Consider the following 19,900-nt stretch of genomic DNA (forward strand, 5'->3'; position numbering starts at 1 on the left):
ATTGAGGGGTGCGGACAAGAGAGAGAGATAGGGGTGCGGACAAAAGAGAGAAAGGGATGCAGACCAGAGAGAGAGAGGGGTGCAGACAAGAGAGAGAGATGTGAAGACAAGAGAGAGAGAAGGGGAGTGAGGATGAGAGAGAAAGAGGGGTCAAGACAAGAGAGAGAGGCGAGGGAAAGAGAGTCAGTATACACCTTCAAACCCTGCCGGGGAGTCAGCACACATAGCTTATCCCCCGGCTGACAGTGGGCTCTTTTAGGCTGCTCCTGGCTTCCTGCAGTGGAAGCTGCTGCCGGGGGCAGGACCTGGGGCAGCCTGGGTGTTGCGTCTCCTCTCAGGGCCGGGGAATCAGGCTGCGCACTGAGTGCTTGTGGGTGGGCGGCCGGCCGCGTGTAGTAGTACTATGCACCGAAGCCCAACACTGCTGCTCCAGCAGCAGCAGCACTGTGACGAGTGGAAGCAATACATATGGCTGTGGGTAGGAGGGCGCGGTGACTGCGGCTGACCCCTCAGGCTGCAGCGACCCTGGGAGACCGCCTTGCTGCCCACCCCTAGATCCTCCACTGATCTCAATGTGCAGAGAAGTGGGAAAAAATCTAACTTTTTTGTTATTTTTAATTTAAGCATTGTGTATTAAACATTACATGTAAGATTTGCAATACATATTTGAAATTGAAGAATAATGCACAGTAAAGTAGAAATATAACATGAAATAAAAGCCAGCAGTCTGGTCTGTTATATCCCTTTTCAACCAAAATCCGTCCCGTTTTTTTTTTTAATACCATTCCAATCCAGGTCAGACCCGGCTTCAGACCCCATTTCCACTGCACTTTGACCCCTGTTCTGCCCCGTTTACACTGAACCCGGTTCAGCCCTGCAAAACTCTATAGATGTGATTAAAAATTTACTTTTTTAGGGTGACAAAGATGAGGTCACAAAAGGGAGGGGCGGGGACTGCTCACAGCATTACAGCAATGATGGCCGACGGAGGCTGTGGGTGCTCTGTACTATCAGCATCAGTGTAGCAGCTGCTGGGATTGCTGCATGTTCTGTCTCTGTGGGGCACTGATAGCTGACATAATCTGCCAGTGCCCCAAAAGCTCGAATCACCATGTAGAAGCATTACCCGGGTCACATAACCCAGGTAGGGTCCTACCATGTTCAACCCAGCTCTGGGTTATTTTCTTGGCAGCCATTTCCACTAAGGCCCGACCCGGATAGCCCTGGCAATAACCCGGGTTATTTGGCCAGTGGAAAGGGGGTATTAAAATGTTTAACAGCAAAATATTCACTTGCAACACGGGCAGCGAAGAGTCACTCCTGGCCAGCCTGCAGGAGCTGCTCTGGCTGGGAGTTACTCTTCAAGTACAAAAGCATAGCCGCTGTGCGATGCTTTTGTACTTGTGCGTGGGGTATGGCCTGACATGCGGGGCGGACTAGCCCTGTGCTGGGCGCCCCCCCGCATGTCAGTGTAAGTGATCATAGCTGTGCTGCTACGATCAGGTCGGAATGACCCCCCATGTCACATTATAGGGCTGCCACTAAACTTTATGCTGCTACTATACTTTATGCAACACAGTAACCAAATTTGACATTATGACAATTTTCCCAGTTCATATATCACATTACAATGCCCCCAACTTCACATTATGGAACATTATAATGCCATACAGTTTATTTTATACCACATTACAATGGGCAAGTCATACCTAGATATATTGCAGACCCCAAGGCAAAAGTTTCTAAGGGCCTCTGTGTACCACTTAATGGTGAAAAATGTATATAACACATGTAACTTTGAGAGGGAGGTGGGCTCCTCTCAGCTCTGGGCCCCATAGCTGCAACTACAGTAGCTACACCCTTGTCCAATAGAATTTTCTAACTGCAGAGTTAATTGCCAAGAGGATCTTTTTAACATCCTTAGTAACACACTGATCCTGAGGAGGAACTCCAAATATTGTCCATTCTGGAGTATATAGTCACTACTTTTATATAATTTTTTATTTTTTCCCCCTTAAATACTGCTCAGTATTATTGCGCCATTTGTAGTATTTTATTTACCAAAAGAATAAGAAGACATTGGGGATTTATTTACTATGGGGGTAATGCCGAGTTGTTCGGTTGCTAGCTGCTTTTAGCAGCATTGCAAACGCTAGGCCTCCGCCCTCTGGGAGTGTATCTTAGTTTAGCAGAATAGAGAACGAAAGATTAGCAGAACTGCTACTAAATAATTTGCTGCAGTTTCTGAGTAGCTCCAGACCTACTCCTAGACTGCGATCACCTCAGTCCGTTTTGTTCCTGGTTTGACGTCACAAACACGCCCTGCGTTCGGCCAGCCACTCCCCCGTTTCTCCAGCCACTCCTACGTTTTTACCTGGCACGCCTGCGTTTTTTAGCACACTCCCTGAAAACGGCCAGTTTCCGCCCAGAAACATCCACTTCCTGTCAATCACACTACGATCACTCGAGCGATGGAAAAATGTCGCTCGAGCTTGTGTAAAAGTACAAAGTTGTGTGTGAAAGTACTTAGCACGTGCGCGCTGACTACCATGCGCATTTTTGCAGTTTTTTTACCTGATCGCTGTGCTGCGAAAATCGGCAGCGAGCGATCAACTCGGAATGACCACCTATATGTGGTAATAATGTGCATGTGAACCTGTTTAGAGTGTATTACGTTGTTCAGAGTGTGTCTGATAATCAGCACAGGTAGTAGTACAAACTAACAGTAGTGACATTACTAGGAACTACCAGTAGAGTCATTACTATGAACTACCAGTAGTGACATCACTTGGCATGACCAGTAGAATCTACATGAAAAACTACCAGTAGTAACATTCCTAGGAACCACCAGTGGTGACATCACTACTCACTAAAGTAATCCATAGGCATAGGCGTGCGCACGGGGTGTGTCTGGTGCGCACAGGCACCCCCTAATGTCCGGCACCCCCCACACGACAAGCCTGATAAAGCAGCACAGAGAGGCAGAGATGATCGCCGCTGCCCGCAAAACGCAGCTGAGACAAGCCTGTGGCAAAGCTGCTCATTGCTGTCTGTCACTGTGCCTTCATTACCCCGCCAGCCGGCGGCGATATACAATATATCAGTATGCTTGCTGAGTACTGTATACTGTAATGACGCCCAGCAGCTGCACAGGGAAGAATGACATCAGGCTCTACCTCACGATGTGACGTGTTGTCACATTGCGCGCCCTCCCTCCAGCCCGCCTGCGCTCTCAGTCCACGAGTGCCCTGCCACTGCCGCCACAGGCCCAGCCCAGGCAGCATTTCTTCTCAGGAGGACTCGGAGCCACTGCTGGAGTCAGCCTGAGACAGATCAGCTGAGGGTGAGACTTTCTCTGTCTATGCCACTGAGACAGCTCACTGTGTGCTGCAGCCTGGCCTGCAGCTGCTCCTGCTGCAGGGGAAATAGAGGGTGCCAGGCCAGCCATGGGGAATACAATTATGTAGTATATACAGTAATTACAGTACATACATGATAGTTATACACATTGCACTCTTGGGGAATATATTTATGTTATACTTCTTTTCTTTTTTTCTATTTGTTTTTTTCCCGAGTTCATCCTCAGATCTCTTTATTTTTATTTTTTTTGGGGGGTGGGGGGGAGGGGGGAACATCATGTTTTCCCGCCTGGCTGGCCTGGCCAAATACAATACAAGTTACAAAAAATAATAAGAATTTACTCACCGGTAATTCTATTTCTCGTAGTCCGTAGTGGATGCTGGGAACTCCGTAAGGACCATGGGGATTAGCGGGCTCCGAAGGAGGCTGGGCACTCTAGAAAGATTTATGACTACCTGGTGTGCACTGGCTCCTCCCACTATGACCCTCCTCCAAGCCTCAGTTAGGACACTGTGCCCGGACGAGCTGACATAATAAGGAAGGATTTTGAATCCCGGGTAAGACTCATACCAGCCACACCAATCACACCGTACAACTCGTGATACTATATCCAGTTTGACAGTATGAAAACAACTGAGCCTCTCAACAGATGGCTCAACAATAACCCTTTAGTTAGCAATAACTATTTACAAGTATTGCAGACAATCCGCACTTGGGATGGGCGCCCAGCATCCACTACGGACTACGAGAAATAGAATTACCAATGAGTAAATTCTTATTTTCTCTGACGTCCTAGTGGATGCTGGGAACTCCGTAAGGACCATGGGGATTATACCAAAGCTCCCAAACGGGCGGGAGAGTGCGGATGACTCTGCAGCACCGAATGAGAGAACTCCAGGTCCTCCTCAGCCAGGGTATCAAATTTGTAGAATTTTGCAAACGTGTTTGCCCCTGACCAAGTAGCTGCTCAGCAAAGTTGTAAAGCCGAGACCCCTCGGGCAGCCGCCCAAGATGAGCCCACCTTCCTTGTGGAGTGGGCATTTACAGATTTTGGCTGTGGCAGGCCTGCCACAGAATGTGCAAGCTGAATTGTACTACAAATCCAGCGAGCAATAGTCTGCTTAGAAGCAGGAGCACCCAGCTTGTTGGGTGCATACAGGATAAACAGCGAGTCAGATTTTCTGACTCCAGCCGTCCTGGAAACATATATTTTCAGGGCCCTGACAACGTCTAGCAACTTGGAGTCCTCCAAATCCCTAGTAGCCGCAGGTACCACCATAGGCTGGTTCAGGTGAAACGCTGACACCACCTTAGGGAGAAACTGGGGACGAGTCCTCAATTCTGCCCTATCCATATGGAAAATCAGATAAGGGCTTTTACATGATAAAGCCGCCAATTCTGACACTCGCCTGGCTGAAGCCAAGGCCAATAACATGACCACTTTCCACGTGAGATATTTTAGATCCACGGTTTTTAGTGGCTCAAACCAATGTGATTTTAAGAAACTCAACACCACGTTGAGATCCCAAGGTGCCACAGGAGGCACGAACGGGGGCTGAATATACAGCACTCCTTTCACAAATGTCTGAACTTCAGGTACTGAAGCTAGTTCTTTTTGAAAGAAAATCGACCGAGCAGAGATCTGTACTTTAATGGAGCCTAGTTTTAGGCCCATATTCACTCCTGCTTGCAGGAAATGCAGAAACCGACCTAGTTGAAATTCCTCTGTTGGGGCCTTTTTGGCCTCGCACCATGCAACATATTTCCGCCATATGCGGTGATAATGATTTGCCGTAACATCTTTCCTGGCTTTAATAAGCGTAGGAATGACTTCTTCCGGAATACCCTTTTCCTTCAGGATCCGGCGTTCAACCGCCATGCCGTCAAACGCAGCCGCGGTAAGTCTTGGAATAGACAGGGCCCCTGCTGTAGCAGGTCCTGTCTGAGCGGCAGAGGCCACGGGTCCTCTGAGATCATCTCTTGAAGTTCCGGGTACCACGCTCGTCTTGGCCAATCCGGAACCACGAGAATTGTGTTTACTCCTCGCTTTCTTATTATTCTCAATACCTTTGGTATGAGAGGCAGAGGAGGGAACACATAAACCGACTGGTACACCCACAGTGTCACTAGAGCGTCCACAGCTATCGCCTGAGGGTCCCTTGACCTGGCGCAATATCTTTTTAACTTTTTGTTGAGGCGGGACGCCATCATGTCCACCTGTGGTTTTTCCCAACGGTTTACCAGCATCTGGAAAACTTCTGGATGAAGTCCCCACTCTCCCGGATGGAGGTCGTGTCTGCTGAGGAAGTCTGCTTCCCAGTTGTCCACTCCCGGAATGAACACTGCTGACAGTGCTAGTACATGATTCTCCGCCCATCGGAGAATTCTTGTGGCTTCTGCCATCGCCATCCTGCTTCTTGTGCCTCCCTGTCGATTTACATGGGCGACTGCCGTGATGTTGTCTGACTGGATCAGCACCGGCTGGTGTAGGAGCAGGGATTTTGCTTGACTTAGGGTATTGTAAATGGCCCTTAGTTCCAGAATATTTATGTGAAGGGAAGTCTCCTGACTCGACCATAGTCCTTGGAAGTTTCTTCCCCGTGTGACTGCCCCCCAGCCTCGAAGGCTGGCATCCATGGTCACCAGGACCAAGTCCTGTATGCCGAACCTGCGGCCCTCTAGAAGATGGGCACTCTGCAGCCACCACAGTAGAGACACCCTGGTTCTTGGAGACAGGGTTATTAAGCGATGCATCTGAAGATGCGATCCGGACCATTTGTCCAATAGGTCCCACTGAAAGATTCTGGCATGGAACCTGCCGAAGGGAATTGCTTCGTAAGAAGCTATCATCTTTCCCAGGACCCGCGTGCAGTGATGCAACGATACCTGTTTTGGTTTCAGGAGGTCTCTGACTAGAGATGACAACTCCCTGGCTTTCTCCTCCGGGAGAAACACTTTTTTCTGGACTGTATCCAGAATCATACCCAGGAACAGTAGCCGTGTCGTCGGAACCAGCTGTGACTTTGGGATATTCAGAATCCAGCCGTGCTGGTGCAGCACTTCCTGAGATAGTGCTACTCCCACCAACAACTGTTCCTTGGACCACGCCTTTATTAGGAGATCGTCCAAGTACGGGATAATTAAAACTCCCTTTTTTCGAAGGAGTATCATAATTTCCGCCATAACCTTGGTAAATACCCTCGGTGCCGTGGACAGTCCAAACGGCAGCGTCTGGAATTGGTAATGGCAATCCTGTACCACAAATCTGAGGTACTCCTGGTGAGGATGGTAAATGGGGACATGCAAGTAAGCATCCTTGATGTCCAGGGATACCATGTAATCCCCCTCGTCCAGGCTTGCAATAACCGCCCTGAGCGATTCCATCTTGAACTTGAATTTTTTTATGTATGTGTTCAAGGATTTCAAATTTAAAATGGGTCTCACCGAACCGTCCGGTTTCGGCACCACAACTAGTGTGGAATAGTAACCCCGGCCTTGTTGAAGTAGGGGTACCTTGATTATCACCTGCTGGGAATACAGCTTGTGAATTGCCGCTAGCACCGCCTCCCTGTCTGAGGGAGCAATCGGCAAGGCAGATTTTAGGAACCGGTGGGGTGGAGACGCCTCGAATTCCAGTTTGTACCCCTGAGATACTATTTGAAGGATCCAGGGATCCACCTGTGAGCGAGCCCACTGATCGCTGAAATTCTTGAGGCGGCCCCCCATCGTACCTGGCTCCGCCTGTGGAGCCCCACCGTCATGCGGCGGACTTAGAAGAAGAAGCGGGGGAGGACTTTTGCTCCTGGGTACCTGCTGTTTGTTGCAGCCTTTTTCCCCTACCTCTGCCTCTGGACAGAAAAGACCCGCCTTTTCCACGCTTGTTTTTCTGGGTCCGAAAGGACTGAACCTGATAAAACGGCGCCTTCTTAGGCTGTGAGGGGACATGGGGTAAAAATGCTGACTTCCCAGACGTTGCTGTGGAAACTAGGTCCGAGAGACCATCTCCAAATAATTCCTCACCCTTATAAGGCAAAACTTCCATGTGCCTTTTAGAATCTGCATCTCCTGTCCACTGGCGAGTCCATAAGCCTCTCCTAGCAGAAATGGACAATGCACTTACTTTAGATGCCAGCCGGCGGATTTCCCTCTGTGCATCTCTCATATATAAGACTGAGTCTTTGATATGGTCTATGGTTAGCAGGATCGTGTCTCTGTCTAGTGTGTCAATATTTTCTGACAGTTTATCTGACCACGCAGCGGCAGCACTGCACATCCATGCTGACGCAATAGCTGGCCTAAGTATAATGCCTGAGTGTGTGTATACAGACTTCAGGATCGCCTCCTGCTTTCTATCAGCAGGTTCCTTGAGGGCGGCCGTATCCGGAGACGGTAGTGCCACCTTTTTAGACAAACGTGTGAGCGCTTTATCCACCCTAGGAGGTGTTTCCCAACGTGACCTATCCTCTGGCGGGAAAGGGAACGCCATTAGTACCTTCTTAGGAATTACCAATTTTTTATCAGGGAAAGCCCACGCTTCTTCACACACTTCATTTAATTCATCTGATGGGGGAAAAACTACGGGTAGTTTTTTCTCCCCAAACATAATACCCTTTTTAGTGATACCTGTATTTATATCAGAAATGTGTAACACCTCTTTCATTGCCTCAATCATGCAGTGAATGGCCTTAGTGGGCATCAGGTTAGACTCATCGTCGTCGACACTGGTGTCAGTATCAGTGTCGACATCTGGGTCTGCGGTCTGAGGTAGCGGGCGTTTTAGAGCCCCTAATGACCTGTGAGACGCCTGGACAGGCACGAGCTGAGAAGTCGGCTGTCCCACATTTGGCATGTCGTCAAATTTCTTATGTAAGGAGTCTATACGTGCACTCATTTCTTTCCATAAGCTCATCCACTCAGGTGTCTGCCCCGCAGGGGGTGACATCCCTTCTAAAGGCATCTGCTCCGTCTCCACATCATTATCCTCATCAAACATGTCGACACAGCCGTACCGACACACCGCACACACACAGGGAATGCTCCAACAGAGGACAGGACCCACAAAAGCCCTTTGGGGGGACAGAGTGAGAGTATGCCAGCACACACCAGAGCGCTATATAATGCAGGGACTAACTGAGTTATGTCCCCTATAGCTGCTTTTTCTATATAAATGTATACTGCGCCTAAATTTAGTGCCCCCCCCCCCCTCTCTTTTTTACCCTTTTCTGTAGTGTAGACTGCAGGGGAGAGCCAGGGAGCTTCCCTCCAGCGGAGCTGTGAGGGAAAAATGGCGCCAGTGTGCTGAAGGAGATAGCTCCGCCCCTTTTCCGCTGACTATTCTCCCGCTTTTTCCTATATTCTGGTAGGGGTATTTTCCACATATATAGCCTCTGGGGCTATATATTGTGGTATTTTTGCCAGCCAAGGTGTTATTATTGCTTCTCAGGGCGCCCCCCCCCCAGCGCCCTGCACCCTCAGTGACCGGAGTGTGAAGTGTGTGTGAGGAGCAATGGCGCACAGCTGCAGTGCTGTGCGCTACCTTGGTGAAGACTGATGTCTTCTGCCGCCGATTTTCCGGACCTCTTCTTGCTTCTGGCTCTGTAAGGGGGACGGCGGCGCGGCTCCGGGACCGAACACCAAGGCTGGGCCTGCGGTCGATCCCTCTGGAGCTAATGGTGTCCAGTAGCCTAAGAAGCCCAAGCTGGCTGCAAGCAGGCAGGTTCGCTTCATCTCCCCTTAGTCCCTCGCTGCAGTGAGCCTGTTGCCAGCAGGTCTCACTGAAAATAAAAAACCTAATTTCTATACTTTCTTTCTAAAGGCTCAGGAGAGCCCCTAGTGTGCATCCAACCTCGGCCGGGCACAAAATCTAACTGAGGCTTGGAGGAGGGTCATAGTGGGAGGAGCCAGTGCACACCAGGTAGTCATAAATCTTTCTAGAGTGCCCAGCCTCCTTCGGAGCCCGCTAATCCCCATGGTCCTTACGGAGTTCCCAGCATCCACTAGGACGTCAGAGAAAAAATAATGAGATCTACAAAAAAATGAGATCTGTGGGTGCACTCATGAAAAAATAAGAAAAGAAGGGTTACATTATGTTACCATTTTTTTCTTTTTTCTTTTTCTTTTTTTTACATATATATACTGTACTTGCTATGCCAAGCATTCAGTAGTTTCCAGTACCTATAGTCTATAGTTGCACTCAGGAATTTACTACTGAATGCTTGGCTCAGCTAATATATATATATATATATATACATATATATATATATATAAAACCATTCTATTCTTTTTTTTCATGTGCAGAGATTCTTAAATCAAATTCCCTATATTGTTTGTAATGAGTGCCAAGATACAGTGCTAGACACGCCTAATGGGTGGTGTTAGTCACGCCCAGTGGGTGATGCTAGACACACCTCTCCACAGAAACTACCTATAGCTATCCTCAATAGGACCTACTGGTAGAGTCATCACTACCAATTACCAGTAATGACATCACTAGGAACGCTCAATAAAAGTAATGCATATGAACAACCAGCAGTGACATCGCTAGGAACTACCAGTAGTTACACTACTATGAATTACCAGAAAAATCATTACTAGGAATTAACAGTACTGACATCTCTAGGAACTACCAGTAGTGTTATTGCTAAGAACTGTAAGTAGAATCACCCACAGGAACTACCAGAATTGACACTGCTAGGAACTACCTATAGTGTCACCACTAGGAACTAACAATGGTGACATTACTAAGAAATACCAGCAACAACTTCACTAGGAACTACCAGTAGAGTTTTTCTAGAACATAGAAATAGTGGCATCATTAGGGACTACCAGCAGTGACATCACTAGGGACTACCAGTAAAGTCTTCACTAGGTACCACCAGTACTGGTATCACTAAGAACTACCATTAGAGTTACCACTCTTAACTACCATTATAGTCAACACTATTAACTACCAGTAGAAATGTTACTAGGAACTAGAAGTAGTGACATCACTAGGAACGACCAGCAGTGACATCACTAGGAACTACCAGTAAAGTCTTCACTAAAATCTAGCAGTAGTGACATCACTAAAAACTACCATTAGAGTTATAACTATTAACTACTAGTAGAATTGTTGCTAGGAAATAGCAGTGATATCGTTATGATCTACCAGTAAACAATGCAAACTATTATTAGAGATATTTATAGGAATAGGGGGAGGGGAGGTGGGGCAGTGCTGGGGGGGGGGGGGGGGAAGGATGGTTAGAGGGTTGGAGGAGTGTTTAAACTAGGTGCCTGGGGGTGAGGGTTTAGCTAGAAACTACGGGTCATGCAGTGAAAATAGTGAGGATGGAGGTAGTGAAAGAATTGGGGGCGGAGAAGGGGGAGGGAAAGAGCAGGCGGCACGGGGATTAACATGGGTACTAACAAGGGTATTACCAAAGGTATTGCCAAAACAATAACTAACGACCATTATGCATCATCATTACTGCATATAGAAAATTATGTCCATAGCACAAGGGAAAATACTTATCTTAAATGTACGTATGTAAACGCTAGAAGCCTTAAGGTGGGTACACACTGCAAGATATATCTGCCGATCAATTCATTGGCAGATATATCTATGGACGGGGGCAGTGTGTTGAGCATACACACTGCCCGATCCGTCGGGGACTGACGTCATGAACTGGGCGGGCGTGTACACACGCCCACCCAGTTCAGGTGTCAATCACCGCCGGCCGCCGCAGCATGTGTAGATATATTGGCCATCGGCTGTGCTGCGGGGCCGATGCAATACGTCTGAACGACGGAGTTCACAGGCGTATTGGCCGTACACACTGGCATACGGACCCGCGATATATCGGCCGTTCAAGAGAACGGCCGATATATCGGCCAGTGTGTACAGGCCTTTACAGGTAAAAAGGGGGAACTAGAAGTCCTTGCAGCAAACAAACAGTATGATATTATAGGCATTACTGAAACTTGGTGGGACGAATCTCATGATTGGACAATCAATCTAGAGGGTTATACGCTGTTCAGGAGAGACAGATTAAATAAACGGGGTGGAGGGGTATGTCTTTACGTAAAGCCATTTTAAAAACCTGACATATGGGAAGATATTCACGAGGGGATTGTAAATACTGTTGAGACGTTATGGGTAGAAATTGCATGCGGGGGAAAGGTAACAAAAAAGATAGTATTGGGGTTATGCTACAAGCCACCTGGTATTAATGTGTCTGATGAGGAAATGTTACTGAAGTAAATTGAAAAAGCAGCAGGAGAAAGAGTTTAATAGTGATGGGAGATTTTAACTATCCGGAGATAAATTGGACAAATGATTCATGCGATACTGCTAGGGGTAATATGTTTTTAAACACACTAAATGATAACTACTTACTACAACTAATCACTAATCACTTACTACAACTAAGGAATCAACTAGGTACAATGCAATCTTAGACCATATCAAATATTATAGTAGGAGAGTCCATGGGAAACAGCGACCACAATATGATCACATTCAATATCAATTTTCATAAGCAGTCCTATATTGGCTCAACTAGGACTCTTAACTTTAACAAAGCCAACTTTGACATGATGAGGGAAGCTTTAAGGGACATTGAATGGGAAATTTTGTTTCAAGGAAAAAAACTACAGAGAAATGGAATGTATTAAAATCACTGCTCGTTCGTAATACTCACAAATTTATTCCTATGGGCAGCAAACAAAGGACTAAAAATTCCAAACCAATGTGGCTTAACAAAAAGATTAAGGAACTAATGGGCAAAAAAAGACGAGCATTCAAAAAATACAAATCAGACGGGAACGCAGAGTCATTTCAACACTATAAGGATTATAACAAAATATGCAAAAAAGAAATAAGAGCGGCTAAAGTTGAAACTGAAAAACTAGCAGCAAAAGAAAGCAAATAAAACCCCAAAATCTTTTTTAAATATATCAACATCAAAAGATTAGAAAAGGAGAGTATAGGCCATTTAAATGACAAGCTGGGAGTCTTAATCAAAAACGATAATGACATTACAGACAAATTAAATTAGTCTTTCTCATCGGTATTCACAAGAGAGGACCAGATGCAGGGATTAAAACACAATCTCAACAAAGATAATGTCTCACTGCTAAGTGCTTATTTAAGGGAGGAGGTAGTCTGTGACCGATTAAAAAAAATTAAGATTAATAAGTCACCAGGTCCCAACGGAGTTCACCCAAAGGTTTTTATAGAGCTTCACTCTGAACTAGCAAGACCGCTATTTTTGCTCTTCACTGACTCACTTACATCAGGCATTGTTCCCAAAAACCGGCGTATAGCGGAAGTACTGCCGATATTCAAAAAGGGAAGTAAAGCTGAACCGGGTAATTATAGACCAGCTAGTCTTACATCTATAGTGGGGAAAGTACTAGAAGGTATTCTAAGGGATAGTATACAGAAGTTCATTGATGCCAATAAGGATATTAATAGGAACCAACATGTTTTGGGGAGGATAGATCATGTCAAACTAAACAGGCTTTTATGAAACGGTTAGTGCGAACCTTGATCAGGGTAAGGATGTGGATGTAATCTTTTTAGACTTTGCACAATATGCACTTGGGTCAGAAATTGGTTAGATAATAGAGAGCAGCGCGTTGTGGTAAATGAAACTTTAGCAAATTGGACTGAAGTACTAAGTGGTATGCCACAAGGATCTGTACTTGGACCACTATTGTTCAACATTTTCATTAATGATCTAGCAGTAGATCTAGAGAGCATAGTGTAAATTTTTGCAGACGATACCACTTGTGTAAGGTTATAAATACGGAGGGAAATGCCGAGTCTCTTCGGAACGACTTAGTTAAACTGGAAGCATGGACAGCAAAATGGAGAATGAAATCAATACAGACAAGTATAAGGTACTGCACTTTGGTAGCATGAGCAAAAATAACACCTACATACTAAATGGGGTAATGTTAGGGTTATCTGTATTGGAAGAAGGCTAACAAGGCATGTATAAAGCGGGGAATTGATGCAAGGGATGAGAGTGTTATACTCCCATTATATAAATCCCTAGTGAGGCCACATCTTGAATACTGTGCACAATTTTGGACATCATACTACAAAAATTTTGGACACCATACTACAAAAAGGATATCCAGGAACTAGAAAAGGTACAGAGGCGGGCGACCAAGCTAATTAAGGGGCTGGAGACGCTGGATTAAGAAGAAAGGCTTGCAAGGCTAGCCAATTTTACACTGGAAAAGAGGAGACTAAGAGGGGACATGATCAACATTTACAAATATATAAGGGGACAATACACAGAGCTTGCCGGGGGATCTGTTTTTGGTAAGATCAACATAGAGGACACGTGGAAACCCGCTTAGGTTAGCAGAGAGGAGATTTCACACACAGAGATGTAAAGGTTTCTTCACAGTAAGGACAATACATGTTTAGAATTCCCAGCCTGAGAGAGTAGTAATGGCGGCTCGGTCAACACTTTTAAGATTGGGCTAGATAAGTACCTAATGGATAAGGCTATACAGAGTTATGGTGCGTAGTCACGCACTATAGTTATTATTTAAAAAAAAAGGAGGAATAAACACAACGGCCGACATTAACAACCGACAAAATTAGTCATAAAAATAATACAGCGTAGGAGACCTCAAATAGGTTGAACTCGATGGACAAATTGTCTTTTTTCAACATCAGAAACTATGTTATTATGTTAGGAACAATAGAATCTTTATTATGAATTACCAGTAAAGTCATTATAAAGTGCCTGAATAAACAAAGAATCAGTAACATCACTTTTTAAATACTGGTCTAACCTATAAAATGGTTTCTTCCACTTTGTGTAGATGACTGGTAAACCTTAAAAATGCTAATCTTCAGGGATAAGGGATTAAAATAAATACATTTGAGTGTTATTCCCTATGTCTTAATTATGAGATACTGTGAAAACTATATCAATATAGCTAATTGGTAACTTTGAAAGAGCAATTTATTTGAAATAGCTAATTGCTAGAAGTCAATAAACTAATAATCTGAAGAATGTATCTGAATTAATGGGCAACTGGATTACTGGATACACTGATCTCCAGAAAGTTAAATTTGTTCTCCATTTAACCTGCACAGATTTCAATTTGGATATATTAATTCTTGAGATTTATACAGCTATAATTCTGAACATTGTACGACTGACAGAGTAACAGCACCAATTGGTAAATAACATTAAAAGGGCAATTTTATCCCCATTGTTTGTACTCCACTACCCATGATTCATTGCTGATATAGGTGACCCACCACGTCCTTTCAAGGCCCCTCTGTTTGACATGCTAAAGAATTGCCAAGGAGGCCCCAATTTGCAGGACAATGGGTCTAGTTGTTGCAGAGGATACAGGGTCCTTAATGCACCATGCAGGGCCTATAGAGAAACTTCATAATGTGTCTGTGTTAATTATTCCAAATTAAAATCAGGGAAAATAAAGAAAGGAGCCGATGCGCATAGCTTTATTAACCCTTTCACAAGCTGATGCCACACTGTTTTCTAATGTTTGTAAATATATACATGTATACTACAGCATGTCAATTCCGGGTCATTTGGAAGTATGGGAATAATGGTTGTTCTGTCACAATCTCATTAGAAAAGTCTCATTAAACTGTGCTGACAGTAAAGAAAAATTCAGTTTCCTAAAGCAAGTTTTATTCTGTATACAGTACATGCAGATTGTACATTATCATAATCATATTGTTCAGGCTTATACTTTAAGTAAACTTGAACTTTCTATAAAGTCCAGGTAGCTAGTATTCTCCAAAGTAAGTTATTCCCTTGAACAAGGGGTCACTCTAATGGCAGTGGAGAAAGGGGGCTAAGGAGTAAAAGTAGAAATGATTACTTTATGGTAGCACATGCCCAGAATTGATTAAGAGAAAGAATAAAGGGTTTAAACGTGCTTATAATAATCAAATAAAAGTTACATGAAAAAAATTATTGTATCTAAGGTGAACAGGGAAGGATTTAAATAGATGGCACCTTTTAACGCTAACTAATGGTCCCTTAAGCCCCTTCCCCACCACTAACCATACCCCATTCCACTTCACCGGTTTTCTCCCTGAACAGAACCTGTAGGCGCTTTAAATGTGTTTCGTAGACAGAAAACTCACAGTTCTGGATCTTTCTTGGTTATTTTTAATTTGCAGAAGAAAGAAAAGTCTAGCTGGTGCTGTGCAGGGAAAATTACGTTTTACGTTTTTGCTTGACTAGACAAACGTTTACAATGCCTGATGCTACAACTAGCCAGTCTAGATCCAATAGTTACAGAAACTCTGTGGGTGATGAAGTAGCATTAATGGAATAGTAGCAAAGACCAGCCACCGTTATTATCTGATAAAAGTAAGGCAACTGATTGTTACATAAGGGTTTGCTAACCAGGGAGTAGAGAATATCTGGGTAAGACCAGAAGTCCACAATAATTACTGAATGGACCCCAAACTTATTCCTCAACATCTTCTCAAACAATTCTCACTCCCTACCTCGTGCATTTTAAGCTATCCTACAAATTCATACATGGACACATTTTCAAACCAGTGTTCTCATATATCAGTTGTCATAAACCCTAGATGGTCATTGTTGTATGATACATAAAGAAGAAGAGATAAAATACGGAGTTACAAAAATGACATGACTATACAGCACTAGCAGAGAAATGGAGCAAGTTCATATTGTGTGACACAGATACACAGAAAAACTAACAACAGTATTTGCAGTGGAACTTAGACGCTTACCAGCAAAGCATCACTGGGCAATCATCCTCACTGCCAAGGTCGTGCATAAACCACAGTAACCTAGGGAGAGAAAAGAAATGTAACATCTTTTGTAGGACACACAAGAGCTTCATTAAAATAAAAATGAAATAGTGGAACCGAATTAGACATGATATAACCAGTGACAACTGAGCAGGCATTTATTCTCATTAGTCTAACACACATACCAATATGGCCATCTAACAATCAGGGCTATCACTAACAGGGGCACAGCGCACAGTGTAATACAGTAGGTGGGGGTTAATCAATTTGAATTGTGGGGGATCACCCATTTTCCTCCTTCAAAAACTTGATGTGCCTACAAGTGATCAGTGACAAGGCAAGAATTGGTTAAATGTGATCATTCACAGCTAGGAGAGTTTTAAGAGAGGAGGTGACTTGCGTGCAGCCTCAGTTGCGGGCCCACTAATCTCCGGCAGCAAGTATCTACTACGCATGTGCAGGTCTACGGGAACTTGTTCCCATGGACTTCTCCATTGCACATGCACAAATCACTCAGAAATGGCCGCTGCAAGACTCCGGAGAGGTAAGTATAATATATGGGTGCTGGGTGTGTGGCGTGGGCCCCCCTGGACCCAGGCGTCCTTGTGCACTGCACACACTGCACCCATTATAGAAACACCTATGTTCACTGCTCACAAATACATGGGGATATTGACCCAGTGGGATCACAAGTAACCTAATGGCTACACCACACTGGTACGTGTTTCCCAGCATAACATGTACAGGTTGAGTCTCCCTTATCCAAAATGCTTGGGACCAGAGGTATTTTGGATATGGGACTTTTCCGTATTTTGGAATAATTGCATACCATAATGAGATATCATGGTGATGGGACCTAAATCTAAGCACAGAATGCATTTATGTTACATATACACCTTATACACACAGCCTGAAGGTAATTTTAACCAATATTTTTTATAGCTTTGTGCATTAAACAAAGTGTGTCTACATTCACACAATTCATTTATGTTTCATATACACCTTATACACACAGCCTGAAGGTCATTTAATACAATATTTTTAATAACTTTGTGTATTAAACAAAGTTTGTGTACATTGAGCCATCAAAAAACAAAGGTTTCACTATCTCAGTCTCACTCAAAAAAGTCCGTATTTCGGAATATTCCGTATTTCGGAATATTTGGATATGGGATACTCAACCTGTATTATTTATCTCTCTTCAACATCCACATATTTGTTCCCACGACTCCCGCTGGCTGTTTTCTTTGGATTTGAATGGATGAGAATATATTCTGAGAAATGCACAGTTTCTGCTTTACAAATCCCTGAAGTGTTACAACAGTTTACAATGCTCTTACAGATTGTTGTAACATTTCAGATAAAGAGTTGGACAAACGTCTATGTGCTTATGAAATCTACATACAATGTATAAATGTACAGTATGGCTTCTTCAGGTTTGTTGTCATCTCTTGAAAATATACTGACAATTTCATAAAAATGTATTATTTAATGTTCTGCAGTCTTACAAACATATTCTTTGGAGAACACTAAACTTTCTAAAAGTGAAAGTTGTAGCATCCCCGAGACAAAGGGGACTATAGAAAATGAGTTTACACCGTTACTCAGACCACAAACCATAGATGTGGAGATACAGTACCTCAGTGTAACATGGGGGTCTATTTAATATAGTGAGATGAGGCTGATTTCCTATGACCGCTTATTGCAGACATAGACAGAAATCACAGATCGCCATGATTTACAGTATACACCAAATATCACCAGGGCAGGTGAGCGATAGAGCAGACAAGGTTATCTTTACTTTTCATTGGGCCAGTCTGAGGGTAAATGAGCATGTGTGGCCAGGCTAGCTATACTTCATTCATTATTAGTCTGTCAGTAAATTTACTAAAGGTCAGCCATAAAGTATATTCGAAGTTGCACACCTGTGTGTTGATTAAACTGCAAAAAGCAAACCCTGGATATCAGGATAAATGTCCAATTTAGCCACACTTGCAGCATAATTACTATTATTATAATAAGTATATTATTAGGAATTAAGATTGTTTTCAGCTAATAAATACTGTTAAAAAGCTGATACATTCAAAGTTGGGTTAACACATAAAAAATTGCACGTAGCCCACCGGTACCTGAATACAAGTAGCTGAAGAGTTATATGCAATGTGTGATTCTCTTGCCATTGTGGAACCCGGCAGGACACAACGGGACTAGTAGTTTCACAACAGCTGTTGCGGTGCATGATCGTTTTCTCAGGGAATGAAGACATTATTACCAGCACAGAACAGACAGCACACAGCTGGGCACACTGACCAATAACTACCCTATACGCCATGTATAGCCTACATGCAACAAGTAAGGAACAAGCCACTCAAGGTCACTCTGGAAGCCCACTATACTGGATAAGTAGCCGTTCATATAGTGCAAGTAGTCCCAAGGGTCAACCTCCAAATCATGCCTTGTGATCAGAACAAAATGCATTGTAGAACAAAACGCACACCGTTAATTTACCACAAATCAAAAATACGATTTTAATTACCTACTGGTAAATCCTTTTCTCGTAGTCCGTAGAGGATGCTGGGGTCCACATTAGTACCATGGGGTATAGACGGGTCCACTAGGAGCCACTGGCACTTTAAGAGTTTAATAGTGTGGGCTGGCTCCTCCCTCTATGCCCCTCCTACCAGACTCAGTCTAGAAACTGTGCCCGAGGAGACGGACAACTTTGAGAGAAGGATTTTACACAGACAGTGGCGAGATTCACACCAGCTCACAGATACAAGGCAAACCAAGCTAACCAGCTTGAAAACTCAGCAACGGCTGAACAATATTACTTAACCAAGTAAGAAAAACAGTACTTAACCAAGAACAAAGCAGTACTGAACTAAGTAACCACTGCAGGATCACGAAACGCTGGGCGAGCGCTCAGCATCCTCTACGGACTACGAGAAAAGGATTTACCGGTAGGTAAATTAAAATCCTATTTTCTCTTACGTCCTAGAGGATGCTGGGGTCCACATTAATACCATGGAGATGTACCAAAGATCCCAGAACGGGAGGGAGAGCGCGGAGGCTCCTGCAGAACTGATTGACCATATTTTAGGTCCTCAGTGGCCAAGTTTCGAACTTGTAGAACTTAACAAACGTGTTCGACCCTGACCAAGTAGCCGCTCGGCAAAGCTGTAAAGCCAAAACACCCCGGGCAGCCGCCCAGGAAGAACCCACTTTACGAGTAGAGTGGACCTTAACAGATCTTGGACATGCATGCTGGATAGTGAACCTGATCCAGAGAGAGATCGTCTGCTTAGAAGCAGGACACCCAATTTTTTTGGGATCATACAGGACAAACAGAGAGTCCGATTTTCTGTGACGAGCAGTTCTCGTCACATAAATTTTCAGAGCCCTTACAGCATCCAAGGACTTTGATGGAATTGAGGAGTCAGTAGAAACTGGCACAACAATAGGTTGATTGATATGAAAAGCTGACACAACCTTCGGAAGGAACAACTGACGTGTACGGAGCTCAGCTCTATCTTCATTGTAGATCAAGTAGGGACTTTTACAAGACAAATCCCCCAACTCCGACACACGTCTAGCAGAAGCCAAGGCCAACAAAGTTACTGCCTTCCACGTGAGAATCTTGACCTCAACCTCCCGTAGAGGCTCGAACCAATCCGATTGGAGGAACTGCAACACCACGTTAAGATCCCAGGGTACCGTAGGCGGCACAAAGGAAGGTTGGATGTGCAGAACCCCTTTAAAGAAAGTCTG

The 19,900-nt window shown here is 44.3% G+C and overlaps 1 protein-coding gene across 4 annotated transcripts in view; it reads right to left on the reverse strand.

Moving 5' to 3' along the window:
• The window catches only part of SEMA5B (semaphorin 5B), a 750,739-nt gene that overhangs the window by 576,629 nt on the left and 154,210 nt on the right, over positions 1-19,900 (reverse strand). For all 4 annotated transcript variants that reach the window (XM_063934055.1, XM_063934058.1, XM_063934057.1 and 1 more), the window contains one exon: positions 16,112-16,171. The gene's annotated coding sequence lies outside the window, so the exon portion shown is untranslated. The remainder of the gene's footprint in view (positions 1-16,111; positions 16,172-19,900) is intronic.

Source organism: Pseudophryne corroboree, chromosome 7 (assembly GCF_028390025.1).
Source record: "Pseudophryne corroboree isolate aPseCor3 chromosome 7, aPseCor3.hap2, whole genome shotgun sequence".
In the NCBI taxonomy this organism is placed as follows: Eukaryota; Metazoa; Chordata; class Amphibia; order Anura; family Myobatrachidae; genus Pseudophryne; species Pseudophryne corroboree.